The sequence below is a fragment of the Rattus norvegicus genome, chromosome 12 (assembly GCF_021556685.1).
Source record: "Rattus norvegicus strain SHRSP/BbbUtx chromosome 12, alternate assembly SHRSP_T2T, whole genome shotgun sequence".
Classification (NCBI taxonomy): domain Eukaryota; kingdom Metazoa; phylum Chordata; class Mammalia; order Rodentia; family Muridae; genus Rattus; species Rattus norvegicus.
Window position 1 is genome coordinate 49,116,496 of NC_141545.1, and position 20,520 is coordinate 49,137,015.

General features: G+C 51.2%; 1 long non-coding RNA gene across 2 annotated transcripts; it reads left to right on the forward strand.

Moving 5' to 3' along the window:
- The first annotated feature begins 1,109 nt into the window (after nt 1-1,109).
- LOC148002366 (uncharacterized) lies at nt 1,110-9,646 on the forward strand. 2 transcript variants are annotated; one of them, XR_015634381.1, is made up of 5 exons: nt 1,110-1,230; nt 1,547-1,622; nt 2,263-2,361; nt 6,324-6,585; nt 7,079-9,646. It is a non-coding gene; the product is annotated as an uncharacterized LOC148002366 (long non-coding RNA). The 2 variants fall into 2 exon arrangements; XR_015634382.1 differs by lacking the exons at nt 1,110-1,230; nt 1,547-1,622; nt 2,263-2,361 and adding an exon at nt 5,058-5,273.
- The last annotated feature ends 10,874 nt before the right edge of the window (nt 9,647-20,520 follow it).

Sequence of the window (20,520 nt, forward strand, 5' to 3'; positions counted from 1 at the left end):
CAGCTCAGGAGACAACAGGACCTTGGGTCATATTATTCCAGGATGCTATTCAGCCCTGCCAGCTGGATGGGCCAAGTAGGACCCGGAAGAACAATGAAGCAAGTACACCAGTCATGCCTCTGTGGCAGGAAGTGTTAATCCGGAAGATGGGAGGAGAAAGACCCCAGACCCAAATCACCATAGCTAGATTAATTAGAGCAAGCTTTTTTTAATTGATGTACATGGGCTGCCTCCCCTTAAGGCAGGGTCTCAGAGGTCAGCATTGGATGTGAGGAAGACAAGGGTTTTTATAGCTCGGGGGTAGGGGGTTTCCAAGTGGGGAATCTGGTGGGCAAAACAGGAGGGGCCACAGGAGCCCAACATAAGCGTAACACATTGGTCGTAAGGACCTCTGGAAACAAAGTCAGGGCTGCAAGGTGGGCATAGCAAGGTCGTCATAACAACAGGTCATCAGGATGACAGGTTGTCATAACAACCTTTTGAAACAAAGGTAGTGTCTCAAGATGGTTATAACAACTCTTTGAAATAAACCCATGGTTGACCTTTCCTGGAACAGGCAGTACAGAACCTCTTATACTTAAGGTTACAGGTGGGGAATAGGCCAGTCTTTGAGAAACAGAGGTTTCCTCATAAACAGGAACGAGACTTAGTTCGTTGTTTTTGTTTTGTTTTGTTTTTTTTATAAGATGGCTTTTAAGCACAAGATGGAGACAGGCTATCTTCCCCTCAGAGGTACAGCTATTGCCTCGCCCCCGGTAAGATTATCTGTGTTATCGCCAAGCATTTATCCAGCACCTACTGTACTCCAGGACCTACCAGGATTTCAAAATTACAATCAAAGCAGGAAAGATTGATGTCTCCATTGAGGCCTAGCGGAGAAGGGAGCAGAGCAATGAAGGTGAATTCTGGCCCAAATCCTCTGGCTGTTCCTAGCATGTGCCAGCCCCGTGGGTAGCCCTGGCTCTGACATCTGACCTTGGGAACTATGATGGTTTGAATATGCTTCACCCATGGGAAGTGACCATTAGGAGGTGTGGCCTTGGGGAGGAAGTGTGTCACTGTGGGTGTGAGCTTTGAGGTCCTATGCTCAAGTTCCACCCAGTGTAGAAGACAGTCTCTTCCTGGCTGCCTTCAGATCAAGGTGTAGAACTCTCAGCTCCTCCTGCACCATGCCTGCCTGGATGCTGCCATGCTCCCATCTTGATGATAATGGACTCAACCTCTGAACCTGTAAGCCAGCCCCAGTTAAATGCTGCCCTTATAAGAGTTGCCTTGGTCATGGTGTCTGTTTACAGCAACGGAAACCCTAACTAAGACAGGATCTGTCTTCATTTCTTTCCCCGTGGTTGTGATGCTGACAAAAGCCACTGTGGTAGTTAGAATGGAATGTCCCCCATAGTCTTGGGCATCTGAACACTTGGTTCCGGTTGCTGGTACTTTTGGGGAGGGTACAGCCATGTTGGAGGCAGCGTGTCACCGGAGGTGGGCTGGGGAGTTTAAAGATGTGAGCCATTTCTAGTTCACTCTTCCTGCTTTGTGCTTTCAGAGTCACGGTAGGAGCCCTCAGCTCCCTGCTCCTGGAGCTATGCCACAACATCATGGACTCTAAACCCTCTGAAACGGTAAGCCCAATTAAACGTTTTCTTCTGTAAGTTGCCTTGGTCAGGGTGTTTATCACAGAAATAGAAAAGTAACAAATAAAGCAACTTAAGGGGCAAAGGTTGCTTTTATTTTTTCTGGCCGGCAGGTCAGTACCTCTCCCATCAGAGGGGACACACCAGGGAATCAGGAACTGGAAGCAGCTGGTTACAATGTATCCATAATCAGAAGGCAGAAAGTAAGGAACACCCGCTGCTGTTCATCTCTTCCTTTGTACCACCCAAACTCAGAGTCAGGGAGCTTGATACTTATTCTCGCCCGAGACCCTAGTCCCAGGTTCTAGATTCTGACGGTTAACACTAACCACCACAGGGTCTCTCATCTGTATCTCAGACTGGCTTCGAACTTGATCCTCCTGCTTCCTCAGCCTCCCAAGTGCTAAGATTCCAGACCTGTACCGCCACGGCCAGCTTCACACTTTATCATAAAACCTGGCGTTGTGTTAGATGATGTCACCCGCTGTCGGCTGACGTCAATGTTCTGAGCACACTCAAGGTCAGCTGGGCTAAGCTACAATGTCAGTGTCCTTGGGGGATTAAATGCGGTTTTTTGACTTAACGATGTTTTCATCTTGTGATCGACTTACTGGGACTGTGGCTCTAGAGCTAAGTCAAGGAACGGTGGACACGTCCTGCCAACGAAGAAGGAGCCTTGTATCACCTCCAGGGCTCATCTGGATAAACCAAGGCTCAAAGAGAGAAGGTAATAAAAATGTCCATGAAAAGGGAGTATCCAGATCAAGGTTTGAGCTCAGGTCCCCTCGGCCTGTGTATGTGGTCAGCATCAAGTGTCTTCCTCCTTTGCTTTTGGCTTGTATTCTGAAACAGGACCTCTCTCACTGAACCTGACAGTCTTCTATCCAGCAACCAGAAAACCCCAGGGATCCTCCTGTCTCCAAGTCCCTGGCACTGGGGTGACTTTTGCCAAGTGCTACCACACCTGGCTTTTATGCTGGTCAAGCCTTTACTGACTGAGCTACCTCCCCCACCCCCACTCGGCCCCTTCTCTTTTGTTGTCTGAGAAAGGTCCTCACTAGGTAGCTCAGACTGACCTGCAACTTGAGACCCTCCGCTTTGACCCCTGAGTACTGAGAGGAAGGTAAATCCCAGGTGTCCTTGAATTTGAAATGGCCCTTGGAACAGACACCGAGAAGCTGCTTTTACTAAGAAACTAAACGACATCTAATCTTCGGTTGGGTTCACAAAGCTACCGGCACACGGCTAAGCCCTTGTCCTAAACTGGGTCATCTTGGGTTTCCAGGAAGAGCCACAGGACAGATCACCCTGTCGGTTAGATCTCTTGCCCCCTCTCCAATTCTATTTAAAACTAAGGCTCACGTCAGCATCCTTAAGATAGAGCTGGGGGTCACTGACCACTGTACCCTCCATCCCTCTTCCCAACGTGGCCACACTGAATGAACCCGCCTCTTCACTGTTGCTTGGTTTAGGGTTGGTGAGAGGTGGCTAAGCCTAGCTTGTTAGAGTTGCTGGTACACAGGCTTTCACACTAAACCGTCCCCCATCCTCCTGCCTCTGCCTTCCAAACGCTGAGAGAACAGTGCTGCCTGTCTCTGGCTTCTTGCCTTCCTTCCTCCTATTCTTTCTGCCTCATCTCCTGTTAGAGAGAAAGGTTGGGGGACCCTCTCCTGATTCCATAAATCCCCCGTCCCTCTCTTCCTCCCTGCCCTTCCTCCATCCTGCCCAGAGCAATCAATTTCTTCAGATATAATTTGGGATTCTAATGAACGGAGTGATTTGGCATTTAAATAATTATCCACTCTCTAACTGTTAACTGCTGCTGAGTCTGGAGAAATTTCCGCATCTTATTTATGAATATGGTTTCTCCCCCTTGTGGGGTGGAGGTTTCCCAGCCCGCCCCTTGCTGGGTACCTCCTCTTTTAAATGCCTTTTCAGCCCCTGCTTCCAGCAGAGGCCCCACCACCACCAACCCCTGAGAGCCCATTAACAAGTTCTCCCTTCCGCTCTCAGCTCCCGTTCCCGCCCTTTTTATCTTTACATTTCAATATCATTACAAATCCTAGTGTTATTCAAATCGTATCAATTATTCAATTTCTCCTCCCGAGTGCAGGCAGCGGCTTCCTAGTGGCTGAGCAGGAAAAAGCAAAAAGGCTTTGAGGGAGGGTTAGGAAGTCACTGGGGAATCGGCTCCGTTCCATTAACCTGGGCTTTTGGCTTCCACAAACCGTGGAATTGATCAACACACACACACACATGGTTTCCATTTGGGCACAGGAGAAGGTCTGCTGCTGAGAAACCTAAGGGACCGGCTCAGAGATAAAACGATCCGGCTGTTCCCACATACTCATCCACAGGATGTTTACTGAGCTCCTGCTGTAAGACCAGCGGGCAATTATTGAGCACTTACTGTATGCCAAGCACTTCTGCAAGCTTTTTACAGTCTTGGAAGGTCGGGACAAGCTGTGGTGCACAGTTCTATTGCAATTCCTTCCTCTCGTTTTACGCAGAGGGAAACTGAGGCTGCGAGGAGGAGGTGGACAGCCCGGTGTTGACACCGGTTTTGTCTCCAGAGCCTGGGCTGTCAGTCATGGCAACCTCAGGGTTCGGGTTCATTTGTTCCAGACGCACATGAGAAACTGTTTACCCCTTGCTCTTGGGAAAGCGTCCGTTTTCCTGAAGGTCTTGATGGCCTCTCAGCTGACACTCTAGTTGTCTATACAATTGATAGGATAAAGTGGCAAAGGGAGGGAGACCTTTGGTGGGCCGCCAAGAAATTACACCACGAAACGGATCTCATGTAAGAGGTTGATTGGGGGAGGAGGGAGAGCCAAAGGCCGTCTTGGAGTGGGGACAAGAGGGAGAGATAGAGGCAGAGAGACAGGGGACAGAGAGAATGAACAAAACAGAGAGACAGAGAATGAACAAAAGAGAGACAGAGAGACAGAGACAGACAGAAAGACAGAGATAGAGAATGAGCAAAAGAGACAAAGAGATACAGAGAGACGGGGACAGAGAAAACAAGTAAAAAAACAGAGAGATAGACACAGAGAAAGAGAAACAGAGAGGGACAGATTGAGACAGGGGACAGAGAGAACAAGCAAAACAGAGAGACAGACAGACAGAGACAGAAAGACAAAGACACAGAGACAGAGAGAGTCAAAGACACAGTGACAGAGACAAAGACACTGAGAGACAAAGAAAGAGATGGGGACAGAGAGGAGTGAAACGGAGAGGGGGGAGGGGGAGGGAGAGGAAGAGGGGAAGAGTGAGAGACAGGGAGAGAGCCACACCTGGAGCACCTGTTGTACTTCTGGCAGCAGTGGTGGCTGATGATGTAAGCGGCTGTGAGGTCCCCAAGGGCAGGCTGGTGGAAATGCCTGGTTGCTAACAATAATGGTCCTATTTCCTCGGCATCATCAGCTGCCAGGGAACCCTCAGCCCTCTGAGGGCAGCTACCTTCTCCTCATTCTCAGCATCTCATCCAAGACTCTCCTGCTTTAGTATCTTGGAAAATATTTGAAAAGCACTTGGGAACTTTCTGAAATGAGTTCAGTTGTAAATGCCTTTAAGGAAAACAAAAGAAGAAAGCAAGAAAGACCCCCAGCATGGGCCAGTCGGACAGCTCAGCAAGAAAAGGTACTTGCCCCCAAGTCTGGTGACCTGAGTTTGATCCCTGGAAGCCACATAGGAAGGACAGAAGTTTTCCTCTGACTGTCACATGCGAGCATGTGCCCTTGTGCGCGCGCGCACACACACTCTAAATGAATAGATGTGAAAGCATCTTTTTAGAGGGTTGCTACTAGCCAGACATGACATCACATTTCCTGGTGCTAAGACCAAGCGGCAGGAAGGCTAAGAACTTGTCCAAGGACACACAGTAAGAAGAGAGGCCAAGGTGGGGACATAGCTCACAGGTCTGCAGAACCCTCTTCCCTCCCTACCCTAGGTAGTGGACCCTTCCCCCAACCTTTATTTCCCCACCAGGGTCTGTCGGGAGACTACCATGGAAGGAAGGCACACATCCCAGCTAGTACATGCACACACAGGTCCTAACACATGGATCCCCCACCATACAGTATGTCTTCTCTTGGTTTCCCCACTGAGCTCAGTAGGGCCAGCCGTGGCTCACTCCTTTTATGCTTCTTTTTGGAAATCTACCATCATGTGACCCTGTCCCTACTTCTGAGTCATGGCTGCCATCCCTGCCCACCCTCCCCAAGGTACAGACCCCAGGGAATTGTATTACTAGGTTCCTAGGGTTTCCTGATGTCAAGGGTGGGAAGAGAGCAGAAGTCCTCAGGGATCACAAGGCTGTGACACACACGCACATGTACACACACACACACACACACACACACACACACACACGCCTTGCACAGCAGTTACCTATGCTTCTGACCCTGGTTGGGGAGGGCTCATCTCCCTTCTGAACTGAGGTTCCTAACCTCAGTGGCCCCAGGCTATCTAGGAAGGTGTGATGCCCAGTCAAGTAGGTGGAGACAGGCAGACCAGGAGGATTAGGCAGAGAGAGGCGTCCCTGAGGAAGAAGGGCCTCATTTTCTGTATGGTTACTCAATGCATTGCTCCCCAGAGGCCGCAAACATTACCTTTATGTCTCCGCTCCCTTGAATAACACTTGCGATTTATTTTGTAAAATTTATTTTTGTAAAATTTGACTTTTTACAGTGATTCTATTCTATGTGTGTGCTGATGACTGGGACACCGGACTCCCCCACTTTCGAGTGGCCTCTGTGATCCTAGTAGGGAAACTGAGGCAGAGTGGCGAGTTCAGAGCCAGCCTGAGCAGCAGAACAGACTCAGATCTCCAGTCTTTCATGGTTTCTCACAGCCCCTCCAGCTGGCAGGGAGGCCACCATCTTGATCTGTTCCCCAACCTGTCATGAAGTGCTACGTACGCACCACGAATGGCTGGCTGCATCTTTGCAGTGTATGTATTTTTAAAGTTGTAAAGTTGCTGGGCGATGGTGGCACACACCTTTAATCCTAGCGCTTGGAAGCAGAGGCAGGTGGATCTCTGACTTTGAGGCCAGCCTGGTCTACAGAGTGAGTTCCAGGACAGCTAGGGCTACATGGAGAAAGCTCATAATGGGGCTGGAGAGGTGGCTCAGCAGTTAAGAGCACTGATTGCTCTTCCAGAGGTCCTGAGTTCGATTCCCAGCAACCCCATGGTGGCTCACAACCATCTGTAATGGGATCTGATGCCCTCTTCTGGTGTGTCTGAAGACAGCTACAGTGTACTTATTTTTTTTTCTTTTTTCTTTTTTTCGGAGCTGGGTACCGAACTCAGGGCCTTTCATTTGCTAGGCAAGCGCTCTACCACTGAGCTAAATCCCCAACCCCTACAGTGTACTTATATATAATAAATAGATCTTTAAAAAAAAAAAAAGAAAGCTCATAATGTTTTTTTTTCTAACACTTAGGAACAAGGAAATGTGATTTGCAACCAGAACTTGAGAAGTCAAGCTGCCGCCACTCTGCACGGGCCTGGATAGGGAGGCCCCCTTCAGGTGGGGCCCTATACAGTCTCCAGTAGACCTTACGTGCTCTGACTGGGTGGGCCCCTCACAAGCACCATGTCTTCTGGGCATGTGTCACAATTCTGTTCATACACAGGAAGGCAGAATGATGGCAGAAATCTCCTTCACAACAGCTCTACATACAACAGGTGAATTTTACCTATAGACTCTTGGTTTAACCCCTTTGGGGTCTCCATGGCTCCTGCTTTTTGTGCAAATGCTCCCCCAAGAGCCTCCTGACTTCTCACTGGATGGTACGGATCCTCTCCACCCTACCTATTCAGTGGCCTCTAGGCCCTTCTGTCTTGAAGGCGGAGAGTTGCAAACTGGATCAGGCTTCCCTGGGGCTGGAACTGGACGCTGGATGGAGACGCTGACTCCTCATGGACTCAAAAAAGGGAGATTCTGCGTACATGCCCCTTTAACAGATAAGGAAGCAGGGCTTGGGGGACTTAGCCCAAGGGCACGCGCTTATACCCTAGCCCCTCTAGCTTCCTTTGAGCTCCTGGATGGTGTCTTTCCTGCTCTGAGAGCTTTGCCTATGTCATAGTGGGTGGGTAGAAAACCTTACCGCCTCCTCTGAGCCAGCTTTAATCATCCTCCAGGTCTGACCGAACTTTCCAGGTCTCCCCTGCACCGAAGCATTCAATGGCATGACACCCGGAGAGACCCTCCATGAGCCAGCTCTCCTCAGTCACACATGTCCTAAGCCTTGTGGAGTGGCCCTGATGCCCACCCTCACTTTACAGACGAGGCTCTGAGACAGAGACATCAACAGCACTTGCCCCATGACACAGAGCTAATGGTCAAATGTTTACCTTGGGTCCTGTGAGTGTGTGATCCATGCCTGCAAGAACTACATCTGTGGGTTCCTTCAAATGAAGGGGAACACCAGGATTGGACCCCAAGTTCAGATCCATTCCTGAGATTGTAACCCCCTGGCATCCTTTCCCACGACACAGCACCTCCCATTTGACTCCCAGGTTAGCACTGAGTTCTCTGGCTTCCTTCACTCCCCTGCTGTGTTCCCAAGAAGTGGGGGGGTGCAACACCTCTGCACACCCCCCCCACTCCACCACCTCTCTCCACCCTGCTCCCTACCTCTCTGTACCCTGCTCCAAGACTGAGGCCTGTGGGAAACTCCCAAGGAGCCCCGCCCCCCACTCCCTTGCTCACTGCTCCCCCTCTAGTTTGCTGCCAATGACATTCAGATAGATGGCTACTGTCAGCTGCGCTCCCACAGAAAGGCGCGCGGAGTGATGTATAGCACCGGTGCTGAGTGCCAAGGGGTGCTCTCCACCCCAGCAGCCCCTGACCTGGACCACAGCTGGGCTCTGGGCTTCCCTCCTGCCCGGCCCTAGGGATGAGGCCTCTGTCAGATGCCATTACAGGAGTCTTTAATCACAGGCTTTAGGAACCTCTATCTCCCCCAAACCCTAAGCCAGTCCTCCCCTTGTCTGCTCTACCGCTGTCCCCTTGGGCCTTCTTGGGCCTAGGAGCCCAACAAGATTGGCTCAGAGAAAGAAGGCCCACCGTTACCCAGCAGAGAACACCAACGGGAAAGCCAGTGAGGGCCTGGGGCACTGGGGACAGCAGCCACCCAGAAGGGTCAATCAATCAGACTGGTCCTCTTATCACCAAAATGCCCTCTCCTGATTCAGGGCTTCTACCAGCTGCCAACTTTGTCACCAAAACAAGAGACAGGTACCACGCTAGTGTGTCAAGGGTTTTATGGGGCGGGTACACATCCCTACCGGGATATTAAACGTGGGCCCAAAGTTTTCAGTCGCCCGTCAGACAAAGTCACACGCGGTGTTAAGGGAATGACTGGGGTGAGCTGCAAGGATTCCTGGGAACCCACCTCCATCACGTTAGAACTCACACCGTCAGACGTGACGCTCAGCCCTTGACACAAGCACCCCAGAACCTCCACACGACCTTCACAGACAGACGGCTAAGACAAAGGGCCTTTTGCTTGTCCAAAGACACAACCAGTGAGGTTTAGGGCTGGGCTCACTCCTGAGGGACAGGGCACCAGGGCCCCTACATTAGCTGTCACCCAGGCAGCAGGGCAGAGCCTGTATACAAATTCAGTGTGTGGAGGACCCGGTTCGGTGGATTGGCCACTTCCCCTGTGATCATGGAGACTGGAGTTAGGTTCCCCAGCACCCACACACATGCCAGACAGGCATGAAGGTGGTGAAGTCTGGTGTGTATGCCCAGGGCTCAGAGGTAGAAATGGGGCCCTAAGAGCAAGCTGGTGCTTCGTCAAGAGAGAGCTATCAAGAGGGGCTGGAGAGATGATGGCTCAGAGGTTAAGAGCACTGACTGCTCTTCCAGAGGTCCTGAGTTCAATTCCCAGCAACCACATGGTGGCTCACAACCATCTGTGATGAGATCTGGCGCCCTCTTCTGCTGTGTCTGAAGACAGCTACAGTGTACTCACATATAATAAATAAATAAATCTTAAAAAAAATTTTAAAAAAAGAGAGCTATTAAGAGAAGACACCCAATGCCAACCTCTGGCTTCCACACACACATGCACACGCACACACATATGCATACAAACTTGGACACACAAACACATATGCAAAACAGAATATGGAAGTTTGGGTCCACAGTCAAAAGTACCTTCTGCCGGCCTGGAGCCTGCAGACACCCCCAGATCCTGTAGCCTGGTTTGTGGGGGACAGGCTTGCTGATCTGGTACCTCACTGGGCGTCCTTCCTGCACAGGTGGGCATGAGCAAACTCGTAGGCGGAAGATATACGTGTAGCTTTAGACTTGCTGGGGAGGACAGACATGTCTGTCCCTGTGCTGTGTTTGCCTAGCGCTTCCTGTCCTTCCTCAGGGTTTACTGAGCGGCTACTAGGCATCCTTGCTGTGCTGATGGGAAGGAGGGAATTGCGGGTCACAGAGACAATCTCAAGGGTCCGTGGTGGGTCCGGAGGTCAGAAGTGCACAGTAGGAAATCCAGTGATCAGACTCCTGGCTTCCTGCCCACTCTGCTAAAGCCTGCAGTGCCCCAGGGGGAGACACTATCTGGGGCTCTGAGGCCACGGGAGCCAACAAGACTGTCACCTGCTCTTCATGGAGGGTTTTGCCTCAGAAGCAGCCTAGAGGTTGATGCCAATGGGTGGATCTGTCGACACTCTAGCTGCGTGATGTGCGGGTTCCACACTCCGTCCTGAGTCCCTGGTGGGCCTATAACCTGTCACGTCCTGTGACACGCTGGCTCTCTCAGAACCCCCTTATCGGCAGCTTGCTTACTCTATGTCTTTCCCCTCTCTGAGCCATGTGGCTTTCATTCCAAGAGATGCATAGCACACGGCTTCCTCCAGTGTCCGCTTTGGGGAGCCAGTTGTTTGGAGGGGGAGAGGTTGTCCCTCTCTAGACCCCAAGGGAGGGCTGGAGGAAATGGCCACTACCTCTAGAGTAGGTGAGAAGACAACTTGGATGGCAGCCATCACTGCCGGGCGCTGACTGTCTTCCTGCTCCAGCCCACTACTCTTTTCTTTTCTTTTTTTTTTTTTTGTTTGTTCTTTTTTTTGGAGCTGGGGACCGAACCCAGGACCTTGCGCTTCCTAGGTAAGCGCTCTACCACTGAGCTAAATCCCCAGCCCCTCACTCCTCTTTTCAATACCCTTCTCTCCTTAGGGCACCCACCAGCCCCATAGCAAACAAGGATGGTACGTTTCCAACCTCTTCTAATGAGTAGGGATAACACGGCTCAGAGAGGTCGAGCCACTCCTCAGAAGATTCAGAGCTAGGCCTCCATGAGCGTCCTTCATACCACTTTATGATATCAGAACCTCAGGGGTCCTGTGTCCCATCTGCCCAGGTGGCAGCTGTCCAGAGCCTGCTTCAGTGATCTCAGAGGCCTGTGACAATTCCCCACCCCGTGTGCTCCCGCGCAGCCAGGACCTGTTATCTGTTTTGCACATGGCTTGCGCCCGTCAGAGTAATGGACTGTGCTTGTCCTAGCAGAGGTGGCCTCTGGCAGGGATGATGTATGAGGCGCTATTGTTTGATATGAATGCATTAGGCGACATTCCCGATAAAGACTTTACCAGCAGAACCGTGTGTGCTGGCAGCAGTCCCCGTGGAGGGAGGGGCAGAGGCAGAGGGAGGCCACCTAGGGAAGCAGACACACCGGGTTGGACCGGCTTCCGCAACTTCTGGGTCCTGAGTCCACCAGGCAGCGGGGTCAGGCCCCACGGGTCTCACTATCAGAATGTAAGAAGCCAAAAGGAGTCCCTGGACTCCAATCGGAATCCTCCAACAGCATCTCTGGGGAAAGCCTTCTGGAGTGGGCTCCCTGAGTGAACCTGACACAGGTGGTTTGCACCCCAGGATCCTCCCTGAGTGCGATCCTGAGACCTTGTCACTAAAATTCCTCCTCCTAAGGTCCCTATAGCAAGCTGAGGGGTGATTTGGCCAAAGTTCACTCGGGAAATGAATAGGCTTTTGGAGTTTCCTTACAGAGCATGGGTGAGGGGTGCCTACAAGGGTGTGGGTGCTCTCCCAAGGCATAACTAAAAAGCCTTTGTCCAGCAGGGATGGCCCCCTCTATAACCTTCCTATATACTCTAGGCCTTCCCACGACTGTGTGTAACTGAGGCAAAGTTGTATACAACATATGATCTAGAGAGCGGTTGGAGACTCCGATGAGGGTCCTGTGACCCCTCCACCCTGTGGGTGGTGGGTAAACAGTCAAAAAGCTGGGTAATCCTATTACAAGGGAGCAAGATGGAAGTCACTTGGTTTGTGCACTGGCTGGGTTTATATGTCAAGTTGACACAAGCTGGAGTTATCACAAAGGAGCCTCCTTTGAAGAAATGCCTCCATGAGACCCAGCTGTAAGGCATTTTCTCAATTAGAGATCAAGAGGGGAGGACCCAGCCCATTGTGGGTGGGGCCAGCCCATTGTGGGTGGGGCCAGCCCATTGTGGGTGGGGCCATCCCGGGCTGGTGGTCCTGGGTTCTATAGGAGAGCAGGCTGAGCAAGCCAGGGGAAGCAAGCCAGTAAGAAACATCCTTCCATGGCCTCTGCATCAGTTTCTGCTTCCTGACCTGCTTGAGTTCCAGTCCTGACTCCCTTTGGTGATGAGCAGCAATGTGGAAGTGTAAGCTGAATGAACCCTTTCCTCCCCAACTTGCTTCTTGGTCACGATGTTTTGTGCAGGAATACAGACCACGACTAAGACAGTTTGGATTTCAGTGATTCACAGGAGGCCCTCTAAGACAGTCCTTCATGTTGAGAGAGACCTTTGGCCACAGATAGACCTCAGTTTCCCAGTCAGTAACAAAACCAGCAGCAATGCCTGCCCTAGCTGGCTCCTCGTGTTCAGCCACAGCTCTGCTTCCCACTCTCCACGCTCTCCGTGGGGCTTCCTGGGGGCATTTCACAGATCTGTCAGCTGATTCTAGGCAGCATGGAAGGAAAGGGGAGCCTGGTGAGGTATCTGGAAGTCCCCTCCACCAGTCCTTTGCGTATAGCAGAGTAGAACTTTACCATACTCAACCCCACCCTTGGCAACCTGCACCCCCAGGAAAAGAGTCAACAGAAATCAGACATGGGCCCTGTGGAGACCTTGGACAGCCTCTAAGATGGGTATCCTAGGCCACCATGAAGAGTCTCAATGGAGATCAAGTAAGCTGGAGTCCTGGGACATGTATAGGAAAGACACTCCAGGAAAGAAAGTGAGTTTGTGCCGGTTTGGAGCAGGGTGGCTTCAGGCACACAGAGAGCTCTGGGTATGGGGAGTCCCATGAGAAATTCAAGTGTCCTTAGCCCCATCCCTCTACACATGGGGTCCAAGATGGGTCTGACGCTGTCTTGGGCTGGAGCTCAGTGGTTCTCCAAGCTGAAGGCAGGCAGGAGCGGAGGAGCAGAGAGAAAGCAAATACAGGCCAAACTGTCAGGTGTCGCATGACTGGGCCTTGAAAACACCACTAAGTAAGAGAACTTAGACGCCACAAGAGGCCACATACTGCTTATCTTCTTCCCGTTCTGACGTACGTGGGTGAGTTCTGTCTGGGAAGACAGAAGTTTCAGCTGTGTAACGCAGCAGTCACATCCAAAGCCACACGACTGTCCACGACGCCTGCTTACAACCCCTCCGGATATGTGCAGGCACCAGGGCTGACAGGCGTTCTCAAATCCAACCGCCGTGCGTGGTGCAAGCATCCCTACACTAGAATGACGGACCCCATTCTTCAAGGAGGAATGCCATCCCATATCACATAGAAGAGGATTCCCCTAGAAGCTGCTCCCCAGTCCCCCGGGCTCAGTTTCATGTCTTCTCATCACAATGGCCGCTGCATTGTGAAGGTACGCCATCTTGCACAACACGGGTGTGTCAGGATTGCTCTCAGAAGGATCGGGCTTGTCTCGTCACTGGTGTTGCCCATGCAGCCACTGTTCTGATGCTTACCTTTGGTTCTCTTGGCCTGTGTTTCAGCTCCCATTTTTTGTCCCTAGCGCGCGCGCACGCATGCACGCACGCACATACTCGGCAAGTGCTCTACCACTGACCACCAGGGCTCTTCTGGTCTTTCAAGTTTCTTATAACTTTTTATAACTTTCCTGGGAGTTATTTGAGTCATACCCCCACATCCCCCTCCCTACAGAAGAGGAAATGGCCGCCCAGTGGAGGTTTGGGGCAGAGGGGACAGGCTACTCCCTCTCTGAAAACCTTCCCTGTGGCATTTGTGTTGGGAATAGATGAAGTGAAACAGGATGTCAGCGGGGCAGGCTGACAGGAGGCTGGCGTGACTCAGGGGGGGTGACCTTGACAGTGCTGGTGGGAGGTGGCAGGATTCTGGATGTCAGCAGGAGGCGGTGCTGACAACCAGCTGATAGAGTGACCCTGTGGTGGAAGAGAGGGGCCAAGGATAAGGACGATGATGCCATTGGTGACCAAGAAGAGAAACAGCTGGGGTCAGCTGGGGTCAAGCTGGGGTCAAGCTGGCCATGCCTGTGCTGGCAGACACTGGGTAACCAGCTAGACCCGCCACCCTGGAATTGGGGTTGGGTTGGGAATAGAAATCACAGGGAGGATATCTAGACACACAGAAGAACTGGAATGCTTCGTTCTCAGTTTGTGATGTTTGGAAGGTCCTGGGAGGGGTGGCCTTGTTGGAGGAAGTATGTCACAGGCAGGTTTTGAGGGTTTAAAGGTAGCCATTACTAATTCATATCCTCTCTCTGTCTGTGTGTGTGTGTGTGTCTGTGTCTGTCTCTGTCTCTCTGTCTGTCTGTCTGTCTCTGTGTCTCTGTCTGTCTCTGTCTCTGTCTCTCTGTCTGTGTCTCTCTGTCTTTCTCTGTCTGTCTCTGTCTGTCTCTGTCTCTGTCTCTCTGTGTCTATGTCTCTCTGTCTGCCTGTCTGTCTCTCTGTGTCTGTCTCTGTCTCTCTCTATGTCTGTCTCTGTCTTTCTCTGTCTCTGTCTCTCTCTGTGTCTGTGTCTCTCTGCCTGCCTGTCTGTCTCTCTCTCTGTGTCTCTCTGTGTCTGTCTCTGTCTCTCTCTGTGTGTCTCTCTGTGTCTGTCTCTGTCTCTCTCTCTGTGTCTCTCTGTGTCTGTCTCTGTCTCTGTGTCTGTCTCTGTCTCTGTGTCTGTGTCTCTCTGTCTGCCTGTCTGCGTCTCTCTCTCTGTGTGTCTCTCTCTGTGTCTGTCTCTGTCTCTGTCTCTCCCTGTCTCTGTGTCTCTCTGTCTGCCTGTCTGTCTCTCTCTCTCTGTGTCTCTCTGTGTCTGTCTCTGTCTCTGTATCTCTCTCTGATTTGTGCTGTGGCTCACGATGTGGGGGCCTCAGCTTCTGCTCCTGCTGCCACCCGTGCTGCCTGCTGTCTCTGCTCCAGCCAGCTAGGACCTCAGCACTTAAGAAACCCCAAACGTACTCTTCTCTAAGTTAACTGGTCATGGTGTTTGATCCCAACCACAGAAAAAGCATCTGGTACGGCCAGGGATGAAACCCAGGGCTTCCTGTGTGCGAGGTATGCACTCTGCCGCCTCCCCAGTCCCTGGCCTCTTTTGATAGGCTCCAGGCAAGACAATAAAGACAGCTGAAGGTGCCTGGTTCTCCCAGCCTCTGAATAGTCCCAGCCCTCAGTTTTCTCATCTATAAAATGGGGGTGTTTTAAGGCACACTCAGAAAGGGTATGGTCAAGAAAGGCAAGGTGATTTTCAGGACTGGCCACAGTAGTGGTCCTTCCTTCCCTGCCCATCCTGGCTGGCTCAGAGACTCCAAACGCCACAGGAAAAACTTGGAAATGTGTGAGGCCACACTTGACTCTCTGTGTTCCCTACTCCCATCCCGCACCTTCTGAGCGGCCACCAAGCCCATGGCCTTGTCCTCAAGTCCCCTCTCCTGACTTCTTGTCTGCCTCTAAATTTTGCCCCTCCCTAACCCTGCCATCTGGCTTGCCACATCTAGCATCCAGGAAGTCTCTTTGCTTCAGTGAGCTTCGTGCCAGGGGTTCAGCCACAATCCATCACAGAAGCTTCTAGAGATAAAGCCATCGGAGTCGTGGGGGATTTAGGGCCTGTAGTTGCCTACCCTGTCCAATCCAACCCCACCCCAGGGCTCATCAGAAACAGGCTGCACAGAGTATGGCTGCAGACGTGATTCTTGAAGTTAATTTATGCTCCATTTACACAGACTCCGGATGCCAGGGATCCTGAGCAAATTTATCTGAAAGCCAAGGAGAGAGGAGAGGAAGGGCTGGGGCTGAGGCTGGGCCCCTCCACCCAGCTTCCTCTATCTCCTTAGTCCAGCTCTGAGGACAGCTGTCCACGGTGTACCCCAACACTCGTTCCTCCTTCCCTGAGTCCCAGCCCTTGCTCCCCCCAAATTTCCATGGTTGAGTCACAGACAGCAGGCAACCTAGGAACAGAAGTCCTGTGTCCTGGTAGGTCCTGGGAAATTAGGGTCTCCCCAGTGCTTCTAGGATCGTGTGACAGTCAACCCTCTGCTGGCCTCTGAGGGTACAACTGCGTCCTCAGAAGCATATGGTCAATCCACAGCCCAGCGAACGGGGCCTTAATGGGAGATGCAGCCGCCCTTGGTTTCAGGGATGGAGAGGCCTTTGAAGGTAATTAGTGAGGACCCTAACTTGCTCGTGGGATCAGCACCCCTTTAAACGACTTCAGAGTCAAAGGTGAGGCTTGCCTGCCTTCCCATCCTTTTCCTGTCAGTCCCCTGCTCGGGTTGCTTTGTCATGTGGTACATGCACACTGCCAAGGTCTACGGAACTGGGACAGAGTCAAGACAAGGCCCAGTGGTGAGCACCTCTGTGAGAGAAGGGGAACCGGGCATGACACACAGACATTGAATCCCAGCATTCAGGAGGCAGAGGCAGGTGGATCTTTATGAGTTCGGGGTCAGCCTGGTTTATATAGTGAGTTCCATGCTAGCCAGGGCTACATTGTAAGACTCTGTCTCGAAGAAAGGAAGGAAGGAAGGAAGGAAGGAAGGAAGGAAAGAAGGAAAGAAAGAAAGAAGGAAGGAAGGACTGACTTAGACATAGAGACCTGCTCACCATGATGACAGACTTAATTTCAGGGGAACAGGAACCCCAAGGAGGAAAAAGATCAGAAACCAGGAAAGATGTCTGGGGGTTGGTGGCTGGCATGGTCTCACACGCCTGTGATCCCAATCCTTGAGAAGAGGAGAGAAGAATGAGTTCAAAGTCAGTCTGGGAAACATAAGGAGCCCTGTCCCATACCTGCCCAGAAAAGAGGTGTGGGAAGTCCTGTTAGAGCAGTCTTCAGACTTCCTCCCATTCACCACCCCATCTGTCCATGGACTCTCTAGGGACCCAGGGGATCCTGGTGAATGCAACAGCTACACAAAGCAAACGCTGACTGATGGTTCATCAGAAAGAGGTTTACAGGGTCAGGGTGGTGGCACAGTCCTCTAGCTAATCCCAGCACATGGGAGGCAGAGACAGGTAGGTCTGTGAGTTCTACCTGTCAAAGGCCAGTTTGATCTATCTAGTAACTGAGTCTCCAAGAAAGCCAAAATGGTACTGCGCGCGCACACACACACACACACACACACGTCACTATATATAATTTCCCATTTATTAATGATGAAAACAGATCTGCATTCTCACGAGATTAACGCACCTATTTTTACATAAAGAATTATTGACTGGGTGTTTGATACTGCAGGATCTTCAACATTTTTTTCAGAGTTAATCAATATATTCTAACTAAAAAGAATTGGGGGGCTGGAGAAATGGCTCAGCGGTTAAAAGCACTAACTGCGGGGCTGGGGATTTAGCTCAGTGGTAGAGCGCTTACCTAGGAAGCGCAAGGGTTCGGTCCCCAGCTCCGAAAAAAAGAACCAAAAAAAAAAAAAAAAAAAAAAAAAGCACTAACTGCTCTTCCAGAGGTCCTGAGTTCAACTCCCAGCAACCACATGGTGGCTCACAACCATCTGTAATGGGATCCGATGCCCTCTTCTGGTGTGTCTGAAGAGAGTAATAGTGTACTCATACACACAAATAAATAAATCTTAAAAAAAAATATTTTAAACTATTGGGGATGAGCTGAATAGTTTGATGTCAACTTGACCCAGGATAGAGCCATCTGAGAGGAGGGAACCTCAAATGAGAAAATGCCTCCATGAGATCAGGCTGTAGGCAAGCCTAAAGAGCATTTTCTTAATTAGTGATTGATAGGGGAGGGCCCTGCCTATTATGGGTGGGGCCAGTCCATGTGGGTGGGGCCATCCCTGGGCTGGAGGTCCTGAGTTCTATAAGAAAGCAGGCTGAGCAAGCCATGGGGAGCAAGCCAGTAAGCAGCACCCCCCCATGGCCTCTGCACCAGCTCCTGCCTCCAGGTTCCAGTCCTGACTTCTTTCCCTGATGAACAGTGATGTGGAAGTTTGAGCTGAATCAACCCTTTCCTCCCCCAGTTTGCTTCTGCTCACGGTGTCTCATTACAGCAGCGGAAACCCTAGCAAAGTCAGGGTGGTTCTGTATACACGTGTGTGCCCTATGTACCTATGCCATGGGCCAAGGAGAACTGGGGGAGTTGTTTCTTTCCTTCTATCATGTGGACTCCGGGGATCGAACTCAAGTCACCAGGCTTAGAGGCAAGCGCCTTCATCTGAGCCATCTCACCGGCCCCGTGTTTTGCTTTTTACAGTCGTCAGTGCTGAGAACCCTGCTTCACATAATCACTAGCCAAGACAGCAGAAGCACGGAGCACCCATTTCAGGAATTGCTGGAAACTGTCCGCATCCCTAGCCAAAACTCGGTTAATGTGTTTACTTTAAATGAGGCTCAAGTCAGCAACTCAAACAGTAGGTCTGGTTTTTTTTTTTTTTTTTGTTTTTTGTTTTTTTTTTAAATCTCACGTTCTAACACAGGCTAATCCCAAGACAGACTAATTTGATACTTACATCCTGAGGAACGGCAGTAGGAAAACATGAAAAGTCTGTTTTCTGTAATTAAGCCTCGGTGTCTGTTCGTATATGGGAGGAAAAAAAGCCTTTGCCCGTGTGGTAAGAACACTAATTCACAACGTACAACACACTCAAGTCTGAGCTGAGGCACTTGGGGCAGTGTTTGCTGGTATGTGGTGCAATGACGTCTGTAAGATGCTAGCCTTCCTTACCAAGGCTGGCTGTGTGACTCACGGTGGGTAGGCGCGGCCAGAGGCACCTCAGACCTGTCACATACGGAAGGTGAGGATCTGTGCTCTCAGCAGCTTTTAACTGTTGACAACATGATTCTGTTATGTGATCGAGCCTAGAGTCAGGACCATAGTGTGAGGAGCTGGGTTTTAAAAGAGCTTAGCTGTGCTCCTCTGCCTCACAGGGCGCTTGCAGACTAACACAGGGGCCATGAGGGTTGTGGGGATGGGGTGGGGGGGGACTGATGGTGATCATGATGGAGATGATGGTGGTGGTGATGGTGATGATGGTGGTGATGATGGTGGTGGTGGTGATGATGGTGGTGGTGATGATGGTGGTGGTGATGATGGTGGTGGTGGTGGTGATGGTGATGATGGTGGTGGTGATGGTGATGAAGGTGGTGGTGATGGTGGTGAAGGTGGTGGTGATGGTGGTGGTGGTAGTGGTGATGGTGGTGGTGATGGTGGTGGTGGTGGTGGTGATGGTGATGATGGTGGTGGTGGTGATGATGGTGGTGGTGATGATGATGGTGGTGGTGGTGATGATGATGGTGATCATGATAGAGGTGATAGTGATGGTGGTGGTGGTGGTGATGGTGATGATGGTGGTGATGATGGTGATGGTGGTGATGGTGATGATGGTGATGGTGATGATGATGGTGGTGGTGGTGGTGATGATGGTGGTGGTGATGATGGTGGTGGTGGTGATGATGGTGGTGGTGATGATGGTGGTGGTGGTGATGATGATGGTGATGGTGATCATGATAGAGGTGATGGTGATGGTGGTGGTGGTGATGATGGTGGTGGTGATGATGGTTGTGATGGTGATGGTGGTGGTGATGATGGTGATGGTGGTGGTAGTGATGGTAGTGGCGGTGATGGCAGTGGGCATGGTTTTGTTTTCTGTGTTAGGAGTCTCTCTCTCTCTCAGTCTGATATTTGGCAAGGATAAGTTAAAACTTCAGACATCTGAGACACTACACCTGCTTTTCCTCTCCCTTCTCTCCCTCTCTTGGTCCTTTTCTTCATCCATCTCTTCTTACCTCAGACCTGTCCCCTTTTAGCATCTGCAAAGCTTCACTTTCGCCTGAGGCCGAGATGGGGCACTGGAGACCCGGAGTGGGTGTGTGTGACTGTGTACATGTGTGTGGCGTGCACGCGCACTCATGTGTATATGATTTTGTGTCTGTGTCTGTGTGTGTGTGTGACTGTGTATGTGCATGTGTGTATGTCTGTACAACACAGGCATGCAATACCCTGGAGGTCAGAAGGTGGTATAGGACCCCCTGGAACCAGAGTTATGAATGGTTTTAAAGCCACCACATGGGTTCTTGAACTGAATCTGGGTTCTCTGCAAGAGAGCATCCCTCCAGCCCCCGTCTCTGTATAGAAGGGACTGGGACGGGAACCCAGCATGAGGAAAGCAGCCTCACTATGGTTTTGATGGTGACCCTGCTGTGAGGCTCCTTGTTACTGCTGGGGCCACCTGTGCACAGGCCTCTCTGTCCCTCTACACCTCTGAACCAGTCTGCTTCCTGTTGCCTTGATGAACTCAAATGAAAAAAAATAAAAACCTAACAAGCACAAACTTCAACAAGTCTCCAGCCACCCTCATGACCATGACCTTTGGACTCAGAGGCTCACCTGCCCTGTCTGTCTCCTTGGGTCAGCAAGGACTGCTGAGAGAAGCCGCCATCTGGATC